Genomic DNA, 21,784 nt, shown 5'->3' with positions numbered 1-21,784 from the left:
GTTCACCTTTTTTATCTCCATTACATGGTGGATGTCAGAACTGGCAAGTTTCACTATACAAACTTATTTGGTATTGGATTTAGAAATGCTTTAAGTTTATAATGCTTTACTGGCCAATTTTTGCTGAGCCGACCCGTATGATTGAATATCTGCTTATACAAGTTGTGACCACACATAGAAAGCATGCAAAAAAACCAGAGATGAAGTCAGCAGTATAAAGATAGGATCTGATAACATTGAAATGATAAATCCTAGATGTACTGTTACATGACACCCAGTGGCCTGTAGGCAATGCAGATTCATTTTTGCAGCATAAAGGGAGATTTTCTGCTCACTGTAATGTTCTTTAAAATGTGGATCATTTTATATACACAATTTATACATCATCACATTTTCAACTTTTGCCACCCAAAACATTTGTTTAGGATCATTTCAGGTGGAAGGGTTTTGCACGAGTCAGACCGTTCAGCATGGCTGTTCTACAAAGGGGTAGAAATAGAGTAGAAGTAATAAAAATAACAGCAACATGGGTCGGTCAGCAGTGTTCTCCCCAGCCCTGATAGCCGGGTGCACCACCCAGCACTTTTCAGTAACCACCCGGCTGTTTTTGGGTGGTTACTGAAGAGTTGGGTCACAATACAGGGGCTGCCTGTAATTTCTTTCCACTCAGCTTGAAAAAAATTCTGGGGAGAATACTGCAACAGGGCTCCATGCCATCAGGGAACACCTGCACACATATTAGATTTTCATGATCACTTTTGGCAATGAAAATCCAAACGGTCTATGGACCTTAAAGTGGAATTAAACCCAAAACAATAAAATCACATTTACCTTCCTGCAGATCAGTCTATCCATCGGGAGGTTTCTTTCATCAGGTCCAGCGTCATCCCGGTATCCGTCTTTGGCCCAGTGCAGAGGGAATGCCGGGCGCCAACATTGTCTCATCTCTTATTCTGGGTTCTTCTTCCTTGCACTTGCACTGTGCGTGAGATTGGGAGATGTAGATTGCGCATGCATGAGATCGGCAAATTTTTTTCTATTGATGAAAGGGCTCCTTCTGCGCAGAAGGAGCAGACAAGGCCTCCCGGGATGCGTTACGTAAGTATCCTGGGAGGCTCTGAGCTCCCATTTATTCAACATCAATTAACCCCCCTAGCGGTGATCCAGAGTGTGAGTGGGGGTGGATTTTCCATGCAAAAAGCGGTAATCCCTAGTCACAATCAGGGTCGCTTTAAACGTAAAAAAACCCCACTTACCTAGTTCGGCCAGCGTCCTGCTTGTCCCCGCAGGTCCTGGGGACACGTCCTGCTCCTTCAATCTCCAGCGGCGAAGTTCAGAGACGATCTCTGGGGTTTCCTGGTGACGTCGGTTTATGCGTCAGTGTGGGCAGGAGGATCGGCAGGAAAATCAAATAATTTTGTATTAGATTCAATACAAAATAGCTGTTTTGAGTCCAATACAAAGAAATCTTCATATAATATATGCTACTGTATAGCTATATTACATCTTTCACTACTTTTTTATTTTTGTGTTTTTTTATTTAAAGTTTATTAAATTTATTACACTTAATTAAATATTGGACATATTTTGGCGAGTTGTGCCCAAGAATTATAGCTTACAACGTAAAATAAATTTCCATGCAAAAGAAATGTAAAGGTTTTTGGATGGAAATTTGGACAGAATTAGAATGCTAGGGGGGTTAAAGGGGCGGTGCTGCACCCTTTTTTTTTTTTTACTTTAAATAAAAGGGTTGTCTGAGTTTAGGTACGCTTTAAGAAAGGTAACCACATCCAAATAAATAGCAATCCAGGAACCAAATGAAAGGATGCTAAAATAACAGATAGTTTGTAAACTATATAACTACAAGATAGGCAAAGCTTTTTTTAGTACATTAAATGTTAATACAAAGCGTACTATTACGCAGTGGGCAGATTGCCCTTTATTAGGGTCCTAATTAATTTATTCTTCCTGTCGCAGCCACCTAAGTGCTAGGCTCGGAGTAGCACCCTGTTAAGACCAACAATGGTGACCTTTCTCTATCATCGGCCAGCTGGTCCAGGAGAGGATGTGGGGCTGTGCAGGGGAGGAAGGGAAGGGGAGGCCGAGCCCTAGAGAAAAAGAATATAAAGGTCCCAGAGGGGGAGAGCGGGAGGGTGGAGAAGGGACACACACACTAGGGGTGGTTTATCACTTCCTTATACAGGCCTGTGAAATTTTATGGATTTAAATGCAAACATGTGTGGCGAGGTATCGGTGCTATTTGTATGTGTATATACTAGCACATACCAGACATGAAGGGGGGAAAAAAATATTCCAGATACACTTGGCTAACAAAAGTTCTGAATATACTGAGGAGTCCATTAGGTTTAAAACTTTTTTTTATTGCTGAATGGATGGTTCACAGACCCGCACTTTACATGTGTTGTAGAGGCTATTGCATAGGTATACATTCATCAAGAATAATTGTTTTGGAAATTGCACCAAAGATGATGATTTTGAGCCATCTTGATTGGCTGTGCCGGGATGACGTAACTACTGCGCAGGCACGCGAGACTTCATTCATCCTGGCATGTGCACGGGAAGCTAGGAGCATGCGCAGCTCTGATGCCAGGACTCCGGACAGGTAAAACACATTATTGCAGAAGGGACATGCTTATCTGTACCTTTCTATAATAATCACCTGCCTGGTCATACAAACTTAAAAGTAGAACTTTAGTTCTGCTTTAAGGATGTGTGGGTTGCTGATTAGTTCCTCACAATCAAAAGATTTATTATTAACATATAAGCCGGCTGAGGTTTTTATTTACTATGGCACCAGGGATGTTTTCATGGCCCCTCTCTCCTGAGCCAATCACAAAATACAAAGGAAAGAGGGGGCATCAAAACACTTGGCTGGTACCCCTGCTAATTACAATAATGGTAACAATCAGAATATCAAAAAAGACGTTGCCATTGAAAAGAAGTGAAAGTATTTCCCAAAAAGGGTCAATTATCTCCAGCTACGAAGAACGTTCTTTAAGGTTTACATTCAGATCATGAACTGCACCGCCATCAAATGAGAAGACTGCCCATTATGTACCCTAATAATTGGCTCAAATATGATATTGCCAAACACTCTAAATTTGGCATAGTTTGCAGGAATAGCCTTGGTGGAAGTTCACAATGAACCCAACTTCAGATCAAACCTGAACTTTGTCCCTGCTTAAACGTATTGAGTATTTTTGGTGAAAAGTAAACCCCTAAAGACTTATATTTGTGTGCCATCACTGGTATACATTGCCAGTTCCATGTCAGACAAACCCTTCTGTATGGCTCTGCTTAGTTACTTATCACTGAATCTACAGTCAGCAATGAGACCTTTCACGTTTTCATCATGACAGGTTCTCTTTAAGGTACAGGAAAGCTTCTCAGCATATTAGGAGTTCTTATTAGTCATTATACTAAAATGACGAATCTCTAGAGGAGCTCCAGGTGTCAGATAAATAGAATTACCATCATGTGATTGGCAGAGAATGCAGAGATGGCTCTGATAGCAGCTGGCAGGACACTGGGGACTTCTGATATGAAAGCTTCTGAAAAAGGTTGTGAGTTGTCTCTGAATAGAAAAATAGGAGGCAAATCGTAATGCTAAAGGCAATAAGGACTGTTCTTTGCAGTCCATGTTTAACCCAAACAGTTCTACAAACCAATGGAAAGCAGCTTGGAGAACATTACTGCAGATCATTTGCTGCTTCTATTCTGTAGATATGGAGTAGCCACAGGCCTAACTTCTAAATGGTGCAGAGGTTCCATGGGAAGTTCCATGTTATATAAAGAGGAAACATGCATTGGTCTTCTCTACTGTGCAAACCCTAAGGCCGTATTTGACCAAAGATAAAAGGCTAAAAACAAACCCTCGTATTGTGTGTTACTTCCCTCACCTCCTAGATTGTAAGTTCCTCTCCTCCTTCTGTGTCACTGTCTGTATCTGTCTGTCATTTGCAACCCCTATTTAATGTACAGCGCTGTGTAATATGTTGGTGCTATATAAATCCTATTTAATATTAAAAACAGTGAGCCAATTAGGAGCAGGGAATGCAATTTTTAAAGGTGTTCTTATATTTGGGTAGCAATTAGGTAAACCTATTGAAAGACCTACTGACGATGCTGTCATAAAGAACCTTGTCTACATGCATGCATCACCACCAGTGTAGTCAATATAATCCATGTCCATGTGACGCCATTTACACTTATTGGTTCAAGCCTTTTGATTCTGCACCTAAAACAGCGCCAGAATCCTAAAAACGTTCTGCAACTTTTCACTTGTAAACGTTGAATGATTAATGGTACCAAATGCTAAACATGTGCTGTAAAAACAAACATGTAAATGGACCTTGGGGGGTATACCGTGCAGGCAATTTATCTGCAGCAATCTTTTTTTTTTTTTTATTCTTCCTCCTAGAGATTCATTTATAGGAAATTCTTGCTGATTCTTCATCAGTGTTCACCTTTTAGCTGGGCGGACCACCCGGCACTGGAGAGATGGGTCACAATACAGGGGCTGTACAATTCTGGGTTCAACACTGCTTTATGGAACCATTTTTTAGTGACTTCTTACTGAGTTTTACAAATTATTCACAATGGTGACCGTAGCCATTTGTGAATTACTCTCCATTCACTTCTATATATACATATTCTATATTCACTTCTATATATAAACATATTTTATATACAATTCTATATTCACTTCTATATATTTACCTCCAGTCCTTGCTCCATTGTAGTTAGGAAATCTCTTACTGTCAATTACTAATATAGCATAGCGGCTCAGTGGTTAGCACTCTGACCTTTGCAGAGCTGGGTCCCAGGTTCCAATATCGGCCAGGACACTAACTGCATGGGGTTTGCAGGTTCTCCCCTTGTCTGCATGAGTTTTCTCAGGTACTCCAGTTTCCTTCCATATCCCAAAAACATGCAGTTAGGTTATTTGGCTTGCCCCTAAAATTGAACTTAGACTACATTAATGACATATGACTGAGGTAGGGACATTAGATTGTGAGCTCCTTTGAGGGACAGCCAGTGACATGACTATGGACTTCAGGTTCTCCCCAGGCCCTTTTAGCTGGGCGCACCACCCAGCACTTTTCAGCACTTGCCCGGCTGTTTTTGGGTGGTTACTTAAGAGTTTGGTCACAATACAGGGGCTGCCACCCACTTACAATTTCTTCCCACCCGGCTTAAAACAATTTCTGGGTTAAGCACTGGACTTTGTACAGCACTGCGTAATATGTTGGCGCTATAAAAATACTGGATAATAATAACTGCAAAAAAAAAAAATGTGCCCATTGATCATGTTTATTTACAATTATTAGATTTGACCTTTATTATTACTATATTACACGTAAATATGTATGTGTTATATATAAGAGAGAGAAGTGTTCTATACAAAGAAGAGATTCTTCTATCTGAATCCCAAAGCTTCCTCTCTGTGCCCTTGAAGATGTTTTCAATCAATATTACTGCTTCCTTATGGCCAATAAACAAAGGTTCCCAGCTAATCTAAAAGCCATGAGAACGTTTATTATAAAACACACCGAAAAACAAAGATAAGCTATGATTTTTGCTGTAGAAATTCAATATATATACATTGTATGCTCTTCTATAAACACGCCAGTGACTGTTGGCCTTTCTGCAGTCCAGATGAAGACTTGAAAGCGGCTATAGGATGGCGAATGTATCTGGAGAAGGATGTGCAGATTACAGAGACTAAACATGGGGGAGGACGATGAGAGGGGGGGAAGGTATGGAAGGTTTGCTGTCTTCATTTACAGAACAGGAAACCATGAGAGATCTTACGTGCTGCATACACCCTCACCATTGTACATGGCACAGATAGAATGTAAAGCTTCCTCCTAACCAGATCCATGGTTCTGTGCAATGAGAGCTAATTGGCCTGAAGGATGCTTGGAGGTATAAATGACATTTATTTCATATTAGCAGCAGGATCCGGCTTCCATACCCAACACGGCAGGATGTATAGGGACAGGGAGGAGGCGTTACGTATTTGTCTTTAATGAGACATTCACCGATCTATATTCAAAGGCGAGTCTTTTTTTATTTATTACTGAACGTTTTGAATATAAAAAAAGAAGATCTGATCACAAGCTAGTATTGCATTTCTGTACTAGAATCTATTAATATCATTATGTGGATGAAGGTATAGAAAGGGCCAGGTGAGTACAATACAGATGGAGGAAATGATCGATCAATCGATATGATTAGGTTATGCTTTGATAATACAATAAGCCATTGCTTGCATCATCTCCGGAATCCTGGCTCATACCCAATGTCTCATCTTCCACCACTGCAGACTAATAATAAAATGTGATCCAGTGATGTACCCGGCCTCATCGTCTGGGACAAATGAAAGTATTAGATTTCTATGTATTGTTTATAAATCTTATGATTGGAATTTCCAGCAAGCTATGATAAGCTGTCATTATCTACATGAAGATAAATATTCTGCAGGTATGACATTTTCCTGCATTTCTATTCTGCAATCCAAAGACACTCGCAGCCATTGCACCGGCAACACCGGAGGGGAAACTGGTTAGAAGGAAGTTGGAAGATATTTCTTTAAGCGTGAAAATGTGCCACAGTAAACATTTTACCCAGCTGATGGCTGACTGGCATCCAAAAAGTAACGATAACAATTTCCTAGGGCTCAGAGGCACAAGTGTTCCTGCAGTAGGCCCTGCATTTGTATTGCTTGGAGGTAGCAGCTGCAGCCCGATGAATTTCACTCTACAGCTGCATTGGGTTACTTATCGGGTACAGGGGGCATCAACTGCAGAGCCGGACTTCACCAAGGGGGGTCACAAATAATGTTTAGTATATGAAAAGTTAGGGAAAAGATTACAGGTCGTGGAGTGTGGGCATGATACAAGAGATGAACACAGGAATGCCACAAGGGATGGCTAGAGACAGCAGACATTATACAAGATTTGGCCAGAGGCAGCGGGCATGCCTGCAGGGATAACCAGAGGTAGCGGGCATGCCACCAGGGACAACCAGAGGCAGCGGGCATGCCACCAGGGAACCAGAGACAGCGGGCACACCAACAGGAGACCAGAGACAGTGGGCACGCCACCAGGGCCATTAAAACCTCAGGTTACACTAAACTGATAGCAATCACTGCCATTACAATGCCTGCAATGGCACCTGGGGACAACTCAAAAGATACCAGGCCAGGGCTCATCCACATTGGGCAAAGATTTAGGACAGGGGCTAAAGCGTGGCCCCTTACAACACCAAGGGGCCACACATCTATATATATAGGGAGCAGGCATTCTCCAGCAGTCATTGATGCTTCATGAGACAGTCACAGACTGCAGACACATTACAAGAGACTGCTGGAGATCACAGCCCATACAAATCAAAGCTTCCACATCAATGCCCAGAAATGACAGCCGCTGTGTGCAGGGACCCCAGAGGGCCCCACAATAAGGGCCCCAGGCTGTGATCTCTATGCTCATGCAACATGGCCGTATCACAATGACAGCTGCAGTATAAGGGATGCCAAGGCACTGCACGGGTTAAAGATCACATAGCGAGCACCGGGCGCTGATTAACCCTTTCCTGCCCTCTGGGTCCTGTCTCCGGTAATTGGTTTTATTATCCCCCCTATATGGTGACGTCGCTACGCCAGCCATGCAGCATTTGTAAATACACAGCGGCCTCTCCTCTCCCGGTGCCCCGCACTTACCTCCAGATGACACCTCCGGTCCCCGGGCTCGGTGCGGCTCTCTATGCGGCGCGCAATGTACGAGCTACGGCTGGGAGCCTGAGGAGAGCAGACCAGCCACGCCCCCTGTCACATGGTACAAAGGGGTGTGGCTACATCAGGCAAAGGGTTAAAGAGCCCTGGTGGCCTCCAGGCGGCCAGTCGCTGGGGGTTACCGGGCGATATCCGGCATCGTACGATATGCGTGTGATCAGTGAAAAAACATTGAGAGAGCAGAGGGCAGGAAATGTGTGCAGATGTCTCTGTAATCCTGATGGCTTGCAGACAATTCAATAAATGACACCAGATCAGAGCTTCCCCTGCACATCCTTGCTGGAAGACACACAAAGGCACAATGCCATCCTCCCCCCATCATATCAATATTATTATTTTATAAATATTATATCATCATCATTATTATTATATTATTATATCTTCTTCATTATTATTATTATATCATCATCATCATCAATATTATTATATTATTATTATATCATCAATATTTTTATATCATCATCACTATTATTGTTTTATTATTATATCATCATTATTATTACATCATCTTCATTATTATTATATTATTATTATATCATCAATATTATTGTATTATTATTATATCATTATCATTACATTATTACAATTAGTGGATGAGATTGGGTTCTGATTTCTATACTCTAATAAACCAATCAATACAGCCAATCAATTATCTATCGCCGTTCGAAGAACAATTGCAAAAAATGATTGCGATTCATTTTCATCTACAGAAAGTTATTATAGACACCACTGACTGTAAAAATCTGACATTCCCTCAAACATTCCCTGGTGGGAACCAATTATCGCCATTGAAACACATGGATCTGGAAAGCCCTATGAGATTTCTATTTATTTATTTTTTGCATTCTTCAACGCAACTCCATGCAGATAGTGTCCTGGCTGAGTAATGAACCTGGGACCTAGCGCTGCAAAGGCCAGAGTTCTAACCACTAAGCCACTGTGATGCCTGATTGTAAAAAATATAATGCAGTGTATTTATAAAGCAAGGAATCTGACATTCACCAAAATATTCTCTGGCGGAGAATAAATTACTGCCATTGGAACACATGGGGGATTCTTCACCAGTCAATATCAGATTCACTGCTTTATAAATGGACCTTAATGTGAGCAACTACTAGTGTGTAGGTGGGAATCCAGCCTAAGGGGTCCAGGTGAAAAGCGGCGGTGAGGATTACTGCGACCATTTGGTATATGGTTGAAGGAGAATCATACTTATCTATGCTCCAGTGAAGTTCTCAAGTTCCATCACCACTACCTAGGTTCTTCTGGGTTCGGTGTCCTAGGTTTATTGTTGGCAAAGCTCACATGGGTCCCAAATGTCCCTCATTCAGAAGGACTTCAGTGTAAACATAAAAAATAATATTCCAATATTAAAAGTGTATTATGGCACTGAACCTTTCATCCAAACTCTAACCCAATGTTTCTCAAACTTTTTATCCGATAGGGATCCTTGAAATAAATTTCAGGTCCCCAGGAACCCCTAATAAGCTGAAGTCAATGAGTTATGATGGGATGTCCTCCTTATTTTCAGGGATGAATGCCCTTTACCGTCATCAAATGGTACATTTACGTGGTCAAATGCCACCCATCTAGAAAGCCGAATAGATCACTTTTGTGATCCTAATAGCTCTATGACTGGCATTAAACCTGGAAATTAAGGTGCTTTTTAGATGGGAGGACAATCTCCCAAAGCTCAAGAACCCCTAACAAACACTGGAGGGTTCCTGGGGTTCCACAGAATTTTGACCTATTAGGTACACTTTATTTGTAGTCTATTGGCTTCAACACAAAGAAAGGGATATAGAGATTAGCCAAATGACTGTATTATTTTGATTCTTTTAAACAGGGAAAAATTATTATTATTAAACAGGATTTATATAGCGCCAACATATTACGCAGCGCTGTACATTAAATCAGGGTTGCAAATGACAGACTAATACAGACAGTGACACAGGAGAAGAGGACCCTGCCCAGAAAGGCTTACAATAATTGCCACTTTTTGGAAAATAGGTTTATGCAACCTGGTGTGTTAGCTTTCAGAATTTCCTTTTATGTATGGAAAGAAATTGTTTCACCCTTATTGGTTTGGTGACCACAAAGGAAGTCGAAGAAATCTACTAAATGAGAAAAGAGACAGCAATAAAAGCTAAAGGAGGTTCTAATTATTTCCAGCTCCAGGGAAATCTAAAAGTTCCACTTGAAACAAAGTATGTCATCCATAAAGCTTTTAGTAGATATGGCAGTAGAGGGCAACTTTTAGTCCGTGGGCACCTTATATGGCTGTAGAAGTCAATGGTGGTCATTGGTGATTGGATGTTTGCAGGATCTGATCACCCTTCTGAAACATTGAGTATTTCCTATTTATGAACATTACACAGAACAACTTCTTCTTTTTTTTTTATTGAGCAGGACAGGGATGACGCACCTCCATGGGTCACTTAAAAAGGGAGAACAATATGAATTACCAAGGTTTTCCAACCTGTTACATGGCGTCCTACTCGTTCCCCATTGATATTAGATGAACTGCTAATTCAGCCAAAAATAATTGGATTGGAACGTTGTCATCTAATGTCAATGACAATTTTGGTTCATGCAGACACCTCTGGCCCATCATTCTCTTTATAAAAGTGTATAAGCAGAATCTACTACTCGTCAAGGCTGACCGTTCAATACAAATGTGTGCAGAGACAATTGGAACGTGCGGTTCTTCACAGGTCTCCAAGACTCTTCACTGGTGGGATCATACTCACATCTTAGGTATTATTATTATTATTATTATTATTATTAATAAACAGGATTTATATAGCACCAAGATATTACTCAGCGCTGTATATTAAATAGGGACAAACAAAAATAGGGCAGGACCTTTGTCCGGGTGCACCACCTGGCACTTTTCAGTTTTTGGGTAGTTACTGAAGAGTTGGGTCACAACACAGGTGCTGCCACCCACCTACAATGTCCTAAACAACCAATCAGAATTAATCTCTACTGGTGCTATTTCAAAAATCTGAAATCTGTCTGGTTGGTATGAATTGGTTGCCTAGCTAGGTATTTCGATTAGTGATTTTCCAATCTCAGTTTAGATTTTTTCCAACATCGAACCTATATATTTGTTTTTTGTGCCCTGTATTTGAGTTGTGGCACTGGCCATGCGCATCACAGAGAGGTCAACTGTGCACAATTCGACCACCGTAATGTCCTTTGGCCCAGGCTTGGGTATAAACACGAACATTTCTATTTAAACAAAGGAATGGGGCAGATACAATAAATGGTTTATTATTATTATTATTATTATTTGATGCAAGATCATCATTGGCTTCACATAGGGGGAAACCTCTGAATCAGTTTTGTGCCCTGTCAGATCCCTTTCTCTCTCAAAAACTGTTTGAAACAACCCACGGATATAGAACCATCAAGTGGATTGGAAGACTTCCCTCGGCATGTCCATGGAATGCCATTCCTGGCTTTCACGCTTTTATGGGGAAATGTGGATTGTTTATACAGATTCCTCTAACATCTCCAACCTCTCCAGGCCAACTGATCAGCTGAGTGATCTTGGAGTGAAAACCGATGATATGATATTTGTATTTCCTTGGACAATTGCAGCTGTTCTTTTGAGATAAATCCAGATGAGTTGGCTCTGCAAAAATCATCATGTTCTGGTTGGCAAAGTAGGATCAGACTTATTGATGAAGAACACATGTAGGGAATGACTGTTCTGCCTTAAAGCTAAACTCTTGTACAATGACTCAAGATGTCATTGTACAAGAGGATCTGGTATTTGTAACTAGGGATGAGCGAGGATGTTCCTTGAAGTTCCGATGGGTTCGCAAAATTTCAGCGAAAGCCATTGGAAATCACTATAGGAAGATTATCTCGGCTGCATTCATAAATACAGCCGTGGGAATCCTCCGGTCAGTAAGCGATCCCCAGGACAAGCCCTCATTCTGACCTGTAGTGCCCGGGGACTTCTCACTGAGAGGAGGATTCTCACGGCTCCATTCATAAATGCAGCCGAGATACTCCTCCTCTCAGAGTCCCGAGTCATGCGGTTTGCGTTTATGAATGAATGAGGCCGTGGGAAAAATCAGAGGATTTTTCCCACACTGCATTCATTCATGAGCAGCCCACCGTGACACTCACACTGTGTTCCTGGATAGAGAAACTCCATCCAGGAACACATAGTACAGGACTTAAACAGCAATCAGAGGGGCTGAGCTGACAGCTTGGTCTCCACGGCCCAATTTACAAAGGCCGTTCTCGCCAACATGTTTGGTATGTGAGAATGGCCCAATTCACCGCGGGACCGAATTTAAAAAATTTGCTCGCTCATCCCTATTTGTAACCAGAGCAGGCAAATAGTTGTCACAAACAAGGCAAGGTATAAAATACAGACAAATGTAGGACAAACTCACCCTACAATATACAAAAGGAACCTATTAAATGATTAAATAGTCTCAAAGGAATAAACATGACACTTTCATGAATGTACACTAGTTTCACTCATACAGTTTAAGGATATATAAGGTTTCACTAAGCTCTAGTAAATAACACTTTACACTACACTCTGCATTGGGCAATGAGTGCTCACATTTCCACCTGCATTGTTACCTTGGTAGACCTTAGAGTTTCTAAGTTTAGGTTGAATAGAGAGAAGTAGTTTGATCTTTATTTCTGTCTTTCCTTTTTGGGCCCAGCTTCTACACCACAAGTTCTCTTTATACTATAGAAATTGTGTAGCCTTAACTGGGTTTCCTGGGTGCATAAATAGATGTAAGTTATATCACATATAGTGGTGTTTTGTTGTATTTATTTGAACAGGCTTCTAGTATCTGACTCAAAAAACAGCGAAGGGTGTTGCAACAAAATCATTGGGTTAGTATTCAAAATAAATGGCACCCAACAAGATGTCTAGACATAGAATTTGCACTCCAGCAAAAACTTTCTACTAAATTTTGGATACAGAGTAAAGCACCACTGGGAACCTATCAGTCTCCCACTATACCTTCAGAAGTGTAGGCAAAGGATATCTTGCTGAGGGAGGAGGGGGCGTATCAGATGGTGTCCTTCTTAGGACACCTAAATCGCTAGAAATGGCCCCGCACATAATATCTATTAATCCAAAGACTGTTTTGGAGTAGATGAGTGTTTCCTTTTATCATCATGATATATGGAACTTTCTTGCCTCCCTGCTAAAAGCCAAAACAACAAATTCTGATGTCATAACATATTGTACATTCTAAACATTTACCATTATCACCTTAAAAAAATGGAACAGAAGAGAAAGGTATAGAAGTAAGTGACCAAAAATAAATAGCAGTTTAAACAATGCTGTACACTAGGGATGCATGGAATGGGATAGGAATACACATTCAGAGAAGAATTGTGTCTAAGGGATGATGAATGATATGAGCAGCACAGACACTGCTCAGAAAACATCTGTTCACCTGCTTTTAGATATCGGTTATATCTTATGACACAACTCCTTCTGATTGCTTCTGGGAAACAACTGGAGGACCTAGGAAGGATAGGAAGTCATGCATTCCAGCATTAAGAAGCCAATCAAACCTCAGGAGAAGCATACAAAGTCATGTAAAACTTTTTGTCACCAAACCAAATGTATAAAAGAATCAGATCACTGGGTCTGTTTTTTTAAAGCTCTTAAAGGCCGGAAAGGATGCACTTTCATTAGTGAAGCTGGGTGATCCAGAAAACCTTGAATGGATCTGGTCCAGGATTGAAAACATTTGCTAACAAATAGTAAATGACTTTTAGTAAATCCAGTTCAGGTTTGCTGGATCACCAAGCTTCACTGATGAAAGTGCATCTTCTCCAGCCTTGCAGAGCTTTAATTAATCAGGCCCAGGGGTACTGGCATTCTCTAGCTTGAAGGTGTTTAATGCAGTTTTATGGTGCCCATAAACATTACAGGACAGTGGTGTTCTCCAACCAAGCTCATGATTGTTATTACATACAGAATTGGTGAAGAAGTCACACTTCATTGTCTTTATTTACATCCTCATTTAAGTCTATCAGTCAATATCCCAGTATATTTAAATATGCTCACCCCAGGGGGGCCTAAGTGGTCAATGACCGGGTGTCACGTGGAGGGCCAGATGTCTGTCTAGCAGAGAACAGACATTATCATGGTGCATGGTCTGTATTTCTATCTTTGTCTGGGTGTGCAACAGGTATCAAGCAAGAGAAAAAAATAGAGAAAATAAGTAAAGATCCTAAAGTGTGGGTATGTGCGGGGAGGTAGGTGTATTTTTTTTTCTTATTTGAATAACGTTCATCTCAAGGCATCTCAAAGTTCAAAGACAATCGGGCTCTAAATATGGCAGCAGGGACTCCAGAACAGCCATTCTCCACCAGGGTTCTGCAGCCTTTTCCAATTTTTTTTTAAAATGGGGGAACCCATGAATTACCTTATAGGTCCCAGGGAACCCCTGGCAATATTTATGATATGCCCAGCTCATTGTACTTTTGCATGGTGATCAGTGGGGTGAATGCTTCCTTTATTGTTGGCCAGAATGTCATACTTACAGACAGCCAAAAAGATTATTGGAGTACAACTGACTTGAGAGGCACAAATTGTTCATTGCTTAAGGAACCCCTAGCAGCCTTTGGAGGAACCCTAGGGATACTCGGCATTATAGTTGAGAAACACTGGTCTAGCGGTTTCCCCAAAAGCTCAGTATTATTTTAAGGGTTCCTCTGCAGCAAAACATTTGGGAAAGGCTGCTCTAGTACATTACAGTACCTCTCAAGATGAAACCTGTTGACGTAACCTAGTTATTCTTCTAATAACTTTATAGTCAATCTAATACTTGATATCAGAGTTAAGTTGTATTGCATGTTTATTGTGCAGATGGATGGGGAACTAATGGCATGAATCTTTTCACTCATCTGACCTTCTAGGCTGTTCCTTCTTCTGCTCTGTTGGAGTGGCTTACACTGGCAGTCCAAATATTTGTCTCTGTGGTCAATAAGACCTAAGAGGCCAACTGTTAATAGAGTATAAAAGAAAACCAACAGTAATGTTTTATAACGCAGGCTCTTCTCTCAGCTATAAGCCAAGCTTTTATAAATGTAGGAATATTGTGTCTTTTCAACGAGCGTATATTGTAGTGCCAATCCTTGACCTTGCATGTTACATGCATGTTCTTCTATATTTGTCTTCTGTATTCAATACAAATATTTATAATGTAGATACTCAATGAAACTATGCTTTTATGTTACTGCAATCATCTTCCCGATCAGGAAAAGTAAAACATAATTATTATGTAACATTGGAAAACAGATCATGCATGTTTAAAGCTAATCCTTCAGAAACTTCACAAGTGCTCATGATTACATTCCTGACATGTCACAACACACAGCAGCAGTATCGATAGTTTTTCTTTTTTCAAAAGCTTTAACTTTAGTTATTAAAAATATGACTTTGAGGGCCAGTCGATGACTTTGCCTAGGCTGTCATTGTTATGTTGCAGACATGAAGGGCCTTACCCCAGTCTCCTCCTCCGCAGACTGGAACATTGTAAAGTTTACTGACATTTGTGAACACAGCCGAGCACCAAGATTTTTATGGCTTTCCATATAGGATCTCAGTCCAGGAAGTCAACGCTGATCCCGATCAATGCCAGAACAGAGATTAATGTATCCTTCCAGAGGAAAAAGCAAAAGAGGTGGAGGGCCAGTTTTTAGGGTAGGGCAAACTGAGCAATTTCTCACAGCCCTTACTTCTCCAGAGTCCCAACTGGCAGAATAGCAGGGAATGCAGGGAACTACCATGCTGTGCATTGGGACCCCCATTTATAATTGCTCAGGGGGATAATAAATGCAAAATCTAAAATATATATTTAAATATAAGTATAAAAGAAATCCAATGCCAGATCACTCAAAGAGTTAGAATAGTTGCCCAAAAAATACTTATTTGTATTAGTGTAGATCAAGTACAGAATAAGTGGTCACACTAATATAATACATGCAGTTTATTCAGAATAAACCAGAACAATATTTTCCATATCTGCTGACAAATATTTCCTTTTTTCTGTACAAAAGCACGTGAATTTGCTATAAATAAGCTAATTGGAAAAAGATGTGTAAGTCTTCTTTATAATCCAGCATCTGAAAAGGTTCTAATGACCCTGAATATGTATTACAATGGAGACAGCAGAATGTGAATACTTATAAAAAAGAAATATTGCAGACTGGTGGCTGGGATTTCCCTAAATTGTCTTCAGTATGGATTGATCTTCCTGTCCCGGAGGGAGTCTCACTTCATGGCAGATTGTTAAATGATACTGGTCACTGGTCCTTGTCAGAGATCTGAGTGTAACGGCAGGGCAGATGGACGCCAGATGTGACATTGTACAGATCTGAACATTTCGGTTCCCAGAACGAATTAAACCCTCATTGTACAGCAACAGCCCATGTTTTCCATTACACTGTGATTATTTCACTATAGAGGGTCTTTCCTATTTTCTCCAATGTGTTTGTTTATAATATGACCACCTTTGGGTCAGAGTGGCCTGGCAGTGCTAGAATTTAAGGTTTTATGCCCAGCCAGCACATTGTATGCAGTTTGTATGTTTTCCCCATGTTTGTGTGGTTTACTCCTACATCCTAAAAACATACTGGTAGGTAACTGGCTTACCACCCAAAACTGGCCCCAGACACAAGGTTGTGAACTTTCTTGAGGGGCATGAATTATAGTGTATTATTATTATACAGTATTTATATAGCACCATCATATTACACAGTGCTGTACAAAGTCCATAGTCATGTCACTAACTGTCCCTCAAATGAGCTCACAATCTAATGTCCCTACCATGGTCATATGTCATTTATACAGTCTAAGGTCAATTTTTTGGGGGGAAGCCAATTAACCTCACTGCTTGTTTTTGGGAGGAAATCGGAGTATTTGGAGGAAACCCATGCAGACATGGGGAGAACCTGCAAACTCCATGCAGATAGTGTCCTGGCTGAGATTCAAACCTGGGACCTAGTGCTGCAAAGGCCACCGTGCTGCCCCATACTCTGTAAAGCAGCACAATAGACATCAGAACTAAATAAATACTGTAATACTTTAAAAACTATAAAAAATGCAATTAGTTAAAATTCGGGCCTAACTGTTCCAATCCTAAAGCTAAGTACACGCGTCCAATGGTTCCCGCCCAATAACCGACTCAGGGACGTTATTTGACGAGAATCTGGTGTGTGTACAGCGCTCATCGTCCATCGTCTGAACGACCGTCCTGGGGGATCCACGGACGATGGACAACGAGCAACGTTCCTAATGCAAGGGAAAGGGGAGAGCGCATTGCAGGGTGCCGCTCCATCACTCTCCCCCTCCCCTCTCTATAGAGCAGAACGGTGCTGTATGTACAGAGCTCGTTCATGCACCGTGCAGTCCTTAGTCGTTGGAAAGGATCTTTCACAATAATTGCATTATGTGTGTATGCAGCTTAACATTGTCATGGTCAGGAACACATCTCAGCTCTCCAAGACTAGAGAGTATACACGTTCATCAGTGAAACTGGGTGATCCAGCAAATCTGGAATGGATTTCTCAAAAGTCATTTGCCATTTGCTAGCAAATGTTTTAAATCCTGGACAAGATTCATTTCAGGTTTGCTAGATCACCCAGCTTTACTAATGAAAGTGTATCCTCTCCAGCCTTGGAGAGCTTTAATAAATCAAGCCCAATGAGAGAACCCCCAAGACCAACACGCTTTGTGGGTTCACTAGGCTGGAAGTACCCACACTGCATCATGATAGGGAATCAGACATCTTTGAAATATTCATGTGCTATGGGATCTTAATAAATCTATCCATGGAAGACTACTCTGACTCAGAAGCAATAGAGGACATCTTCTAATCGGGCTTTTGTTTTGCCAGATAGAGCAACATCCTAGCGTCAGTGGAAAACACATGAATGTCCAAAGTGTTTGAAGTTGGTAAAGAAGCAGCCTATTAGATGACAATGACCAATATGATATGTTCTAGCATACAACACCAACATTAATGAACCTACTGCTTTTGTAGGATATAATGAAAACTCCAATGGCTCCAAGCCCCCACTAGACGAACCAAAAGTAGAGTACAATAACTCATATTCAAAATATTTTTTGGTGTGGACTGAATAAAAATAGTTTCATACAATGATATTCTTTTAGCATGTAAAAGTTGTTATTTTCTACCTGCTTGTTCTTTCAAAGTTTTGTTCTTCTATTAAATATTAATATTGGTAGTTTAGCCACCAGAGGGGGCTATAAATTTTATTGCATTGTCATTTATTTGAATTTTTATTCAGCTTTGAACTTTTCCTCCCTATGCAATAACTGCTGAGATAAGATATCAAGCAGGAGTCATTGTATTGCATCGTAACAAGGGGCAGAAAGGTGCAATCAATGCAAAATTATAGCGCATAAGCCACTGACAAAGATGACAAAAAATGCTATCTATTTAATAAATATGTTAATGGGGATCTAAACAAAATAAAATACAAATGTTTAGAAAAAACTTCAATTTTCTCACAGGCTTTAATCACCATCTTTGGACCAGAGCAATATTTATATTTATTATAGCGTCCTTTTGATTCAGGAATATATCATTATATAACATAAAAAATAGTATACACCAGAGAATTTTGTATAAATACTTCCAGGATTGTGTGAGTACACAGCATGCACGCAGATGAGGTTTCAACCTCAGGATCCAATATAAAAACTTTCTTTTTCTTTTTTTCTTTCCATGTTGGGAGATTCAAATTATCCTTGGCAGTATATTAGCATTATATTATACACATGTGAAAAAACATTCTATACATGCCAATACACTTATAACTCCAGTACCTGGGATCTTTTGGATGGGGATTAAGCACTCTCCCTGTCCTGGTTCCTTCCACCTAAAAATGAGTAATACAGGTAGTCCCCGAGTTAAGGACATCCGACAGATGGATGACTTCTAGATACGAATGGGGCTTCCCTGCTCGCTCGTGTGCAGGACGGAGGCTTGATGGTGGGAGGAGGCGGTTTGCATGACTTGCAGAAGAAATCTTTTGCTAATCACAGCTGAGGTTGTGGGTGATCTTAAGAGCTAAGTTGAACTGTAACATCTTGTAACTCTTTAATGATCAAGACAAACTCTGCAGTTGTTTCTTTTTGCATATCAAAGCACAGCTTGCTCCAGAAGTTAATAAATGTCTAGGCTCAATAAAAAAATGTTTTTTTTTTGCTTTGTTTGTGATTAACTCACAGTGATGATTTTATACAGTAACTGACACCATGCTGTCTAATAATATGTTGAGACAAACATCTGTCCTAATTGCATTTTTTAAAATAATGTACCTGTTCTGACTTACATACAAATTCAAGTTAGGAACAAACCTACAGTCCCTATCTGGTATGTAACCCGGGGACTACCTGTACAGTCATTTGGCTGAGGAGCTTGCAATTTGTCATTTATTTGTCTCCATCAATAAACTCCTGATGAAGCAGTTTTATCTGTGAAACGCGTAGAGATATACATTTGAGGTCATATTAACATCTTGGAAGGAATTATATGTAAACTGGGAAATTGATAATATGAATTGAAATGATGTGATAATATTATCTAATAACCTCAAGTGGAGAATATGTTGACTCCTACAAATATTGTAAATGTGATGCTGGAATTTTAAACAATGCGAACACATTAAAACAGTAAATGTTTTTAAGAATTTGAAAATTTTATTCATTGAAGATGCATGCTCAAAAAATTCCATATATAAATACGGAAGTATTTGTACAAAGTTCTCTGGCAGTTAGTAAAATGGATGTGGCAAATTGTAATTTTAAAATTTTAATTAAAAAATAGTACATATATTACTTTTTTAGGAAGAAGGAATCGTATTAGCTCCATAACCTTGCTAGGTTCCATCCACTTGGTTATATCATATTTTATAGCGATTGCTATATGATATAACAAAGCAATGGCACTGCATTTTTCCATAAACATGTATATAATTGGCCAGAAATCTATGAATGCAAGTCAGCTAGTGAACTATATTTTTTAAATAATTTCACTTTTTAAAAATCTCCAATGTGCTCGTGACATAACTAAGCCTGTGAGAAAATATTTGCTGGGATAAATATTAGTTTGTATTTGATACAAACATCAAAGACTAGGAAGTGCTGGATACAAAGGGTCAGAACAGATTGTTCATTGTACGCCAGCGGCTGGTACCACCCTGCCATCAGAATGGGGCAAGCTTGAACAACAAGAGCCCCCACTAGAGGATGGAAAGGGAAATGTGTGCATCACATACTGTGCATATCCAGCTGTGCCTGGGGCTGTGTAGGAATGACAGTAATGTCTATGGGTGAGTGAGTGGAGGTGGGAGGAGAGTGCAAGTATGAGATTTCAATGCATTCCTCAAAGTCCCGATAAATTCTTTGCCCAGAGTATTCCATGCCAATTTCACCAAAGAAGCTGACAAGCAAAATGATGATATTTTCATGAAGAACAGAGACAGAAAAAACTAATAGAGTTAGAGTATACTGTATGTGCATAACGCATGTGGCATTTCCTCGGGTTACATAAACATTTTTTTGTATGGCATTCATGAGCAAAAATGAGTTCATTTAAGGCCAGTTTTAGAGCCATGTTGATGCAAGAAAAGAATAGTTCAAATACATCTCAACACAACACTTTGCATTAAAAAATGCAGTGCAATGCAAAGGAGGGTAAATGTAGTGCTAGAATCTCATATTTGATTTTCTCTGATCCACCAATTAAAGTCAATAGAATTTTGATGATCTGCACCCCAAACACACATCTAATCCAGGAACACAATGACATTGGAGGCCTTTTCTGTAATAGAAGCACCTAAATCCCAATGGCTGGGTGAGGCTTGAACTGAGGTTCTCATTGCTATGTCTAAGTGGAAGCATTCAGACATTGTTAGTGAACTTATTCATCATACGAGGGGGTGCTGAGAAGTTCCTGGCTTTGCCCCCTTCTGGATGAGATAGTAAAATGAATGTGGGGGCATATGACAGCCTAAAATCTTAGAATGTAACTGTGCAAATATCAGGTCTTTGCGATTCTTAAAACTGTTTTTTCTTTTAGTGAGAAGCTGTGATGGCAGAGGCACAAGCAAGTTTCATGTCGTTCGACTTACGAGCCGTCATTAAGTTTTTGTTTCTCCAGGTAAAGTCAGCAAAAGACATGCACAATGAGATGTCACAAACACTGGGGGAGAAGTGTCCTTCCTACAGCACTGTCATAACCTGGATATCTCGTTTCAAGACTGGGCATTTCACCGTTGAAGATTATCCCCGCACTGGCCGCCCCCCAACCTCAACTGACCCAGCAACCTGCGATCTGTCCATGAGCCGATTATTGAGGGGAATATTCACAAAAAACATAGCCCAGATACTTGACATCTCATGGGAGCGTGTTGGGTTTGTTATGACCACTATCCTAGACATGGGCAAGCTTTCAGGGAAGTGGGTGCCGAAATGTTTGAACAGTGATCAGAAGAAGAAACGAGTTGAAGCATCCAAAGCTGTTTTGGCCCATTTTGAAGCTGCACAGGACTCTTTGGCTAGGTTAGTGACTGGAAAAAAAAACTGGCTCCACATCTATGATCCTGAAACCACAGAACAGTCAAAGGAATGGCGCCACAGCGGGTCCGCGCTGCTGAAGAAGTTCCGAACTCAAAAATCGTCCAAAAAAGTAATTTTGTCCGTTTTCTGAGACTGAGATGGTATTCTGTTGGTGGACTACCTACCTCGGGGCTCTAGTATCACCAGACAGTATTATGCTAACCTCCTGGGCAACACCAGGAACTTCTCAGCACCCCCTCGTATTCATCTTATTGGTCTTACTGCAAAAAAACATGACAATGACACAATCACTGGTTGCTTTTAGTAATGGTTGCATTCACTAATGGCTGTTGACCAATACACTGGAGCATCTT

General features: G+C 40.4%; 1 protein-coding gene across 4 annotated transcripts in view; it reads right to left on the bottom strand.

Moving 5' to 3' along the window:
- The window catches only part of SEPTIN9 (septin 9), a 174,287-nt gene that overhangs the window by 32,317 nt on the left and 120,186 nt on the right, over positions 1-21,784 (bottom strand). Inside the window, exon 1 of one of the 4 annotated variants that reach the window (XM_072403814.1) lies at positions 7,745-7,899. The exons of the other annotated variants lie outside the window; for them this stretch is intronic. The gene's annotated coding sequence lies outside the window, so the exon portion shown is untranslated. Of the gene's footprint in view, positions 1-7,744; positions 7,900-21,784 lie in introns of those variants that run through there. 4 annotated transcript variants of the gene reach the window in all.

The sequence above is a fragment of the Pyxicephalus adspersus genome, chromosome 3 (genome assembly GCF_032062135.1).
Source record: "Pyxicephalus adspersus chromosome 3, UCB_Pads_2.0, whole genome shotgun sequence".
NCBI lineage: Eukaryota > Metazoa > Chordata > Amphibia > Anura > Pyxicephalidae > Pyxicephalus > Pyxicephalus adspersus.
The sequence above is the reverse complement of the archived record's forward strand: the minus strand, read 5'-3'. Positions and strand labels throughout refer to the sequence as shown.